Source organism: Alligator sinensis, unplaced genomic scaffold (genome assembly GCF_000455745.1).
Source record: "Alligator sinensis unplaced genomic scaffold, ASM45574v1 scaffold512_1, whole genome shotgun sequence".
NCBI lineage: Eukaryota > Metazoa > Chordata > Crocodylia > Alligatoridae > Alligator > Alligator sinensis.
Genome location: NW_005842063.1, coordinates 1032054 through 1034254, shown reverse-complemented (window position 1 = coordinate 1034254; position 2201 = coordinate 1032054). Strand labels below are relative to the sequence as shown.

At 57.4% G+C, this 2201-nt stretch overlaps 1 protein-coding gene across 3 annotated transcripts in view; it reads right to left on the bottom strand.

Annotated features, from left to right (window-relative positions):
- The window catches only part of EPHB2 (EPH receptor B2), a 121211-nt gene extending 120190 nt beyond the window's left edge, over positions 1 to 1021 (bottom strand). For all 3 annotated transcript variants that reach the window (XM_014519749.2, XM_006023186.3, XM_014519750.1), the window contains exon 1: positions 927 to 1021. The gene's annotated coding sequence lies outside the window, so the exon portion shown is untranslated. The remainder of the gene's footprint in view (positions 1 to 926) is intronic.
- Positions 1022 to 2201: the final 1180 nt, after the last annotated feature.

Here is a 2201-nt window from a genome sequence, read left to right as displayed (position 1 = left end):
CCCCCCCACACACACCGCAACCCTGCCCGCCCGGGGCAGGGCCGTCCTCAGGGCACAGGTCTGCCTTGACACGCGAGGCAACGCAGCTCCCTGGTGCCACGGCCCACCCGCTCCACACGCTGCCCTCCCCTCAGCATCGCCTCCATCTCCACCTCCAGCGCTGGACACCTGGCCTGGCCCGAGCACCACGCTACACGCCTGGCCCAGCCCGAGCACCGAACCCTGCCCGCCCGGGGCAGGGCCGTCCTCAGGGCACAGGTCTGCCTTGACACGCGAGGCAACGCAGCTCCCTGGTGCCACGGCCCACCCGCTCCACACGCTGCCCTCCCCTCAGCATCGCCTCCATCTCCACCTCCAGCGCTGGACACCTGGCCTGGCCCGAGCACCACGCTACACGCCTGGCCCAGCCCGAGCACCGTGCAGCGCTGGCCGCCCATCCCATCCCATCCCGAGCGCAACACTGGTCACCCCCACGTTGCAGCCCCACAGACTGCGCTAGGTGCAGCGCCATCCGTCCCCCTTCTTCGTTTCAGAGGAAGGCTTTGCGCAGGCCATTCAGACAGTGCAGAAAGGCAAAAAGCATCACCCCAAAGAGGCTTGCTGCAGGTCGAGTGACCACGCCGTCAACCATCCCAGCTCAGGACCAGCGTTGAGATGTCCTCCACCTCCACCACTGTCCATCCCCTCCCTAGGGGATGTTTCGTACTGGGCGATGTGCCTGAACACTTGCCCCCCGCCTTCCCTGAGCCGGGACCCCTGGTACAGCTGCGAGCCCTGCCCGCGTTCACCCCCAGGCGAGGCTCGGTGTCTCTTGCCCCAGGGGGCCGGGCAGTGCTCTTCCCCGGGCTGGCAAGCGGGAGCGCTGCACAGGGCCAGGAGGAAGAAGACAAGCTAGTGGTCATGTTATTTAGCAAACTAGCCCCTACCTTGGGAAGAGAAAGATCTGGGGCCCTTTATCCCAGTGAAGCAGAAGCTCCCCTACTCCCCTACAGGACTTCAGCTCTCTCTCAGTGGGCCGGTAGGCAGCAGGGCAGGCTTTATACTGCAACCCCCACCCCCAGCAAAATACTAAAGGGCTAATGAGGCAATTAGCACCCCTGTACTTAGTTAAGAAAGTCTGCTGATAGGAAGGGGAGGAGCCAGGCTGGGGATACCCCCAGCTCTGGGGCTGGAAGGGGAGTCTGGGGTTGATATCAAGAGAGGAAGGTGCTTTGTAGAAAGGTCTAGGGAGAGCTAAATGGTCTTGTGTAGGGCAGCAACACAGCTCAAGTGCAGGGCCATTTTCATCATCCCTGTATTAGGAACCTCATAGGTTTACATTAGTTGCCTTCCTCATCAGCCCAGGTTCTTGAGTTTCTGTAGCTCAGCTATTTGTTTTTCTACACTGGAAGAGATGAATGCACACACGGTATAGGAGAAGCTACACAAGGCACATTGGGAATGGCACTGGGACAAAGCTTGACCTTAGTTAACCAGGGTGCTTTGTGCAGCTGTCTTTGCACTGACTGAGCGCAGCCAATTTAAGCCTAGAACAAGATCAGAATTTCCTTTGTTTCCAGATGGGCTATTGTGATGTGGGGGTGAGGGACCTCACAGGCCTCCAGGTAGTAGCCAAGAGTTGAAAACCTGCTCCAAAAGACTTTCAGCTGCTGCCAAGTATCTAGCAATTGGTCTCATTAGTTTTCCCCCCCCAGGTAACTCCTGCTGGATTCCAGCAGCAGAAGGAAATGCAAGTTACTTGGGGTGCATGCGTGCGTGCGTGCATGCCTCCCCCCAGTCTGCTCCAGGAGCATCTTGATTGATATAAGCTGTGTTGCTTCTAGGCTGGGCTGTAGGGAGCCTGGAGCCTCGCACAGGTGCTGCCCCAGTTTGATTGACTCCATTACTCACAGCTGACCCCTTTTAACTGGAAAATCCCCTTGCATTCATCCAATTGCTGCCTCCTGGACTCCTAGAAAAACAGGACTGGGAGGACCCCCCAGGTGCTCACATCTAGTAACCCCCCTGCTCAAGGCAGGATCATTCCTAACCCATCCTAGACAATGCCTTTTCCGTTGCAAAGAACTCAAAATGGTTGTGACACTGAATTCCTATTTGAAATCTCTGAGTTTACCTTGTGAATCACATCTGTGCACTTGACCGTGTTAACATTATGTAGCAGCCTGTGGCACCTGTGAAACCTTCTCAAAGGGCCCTCGATG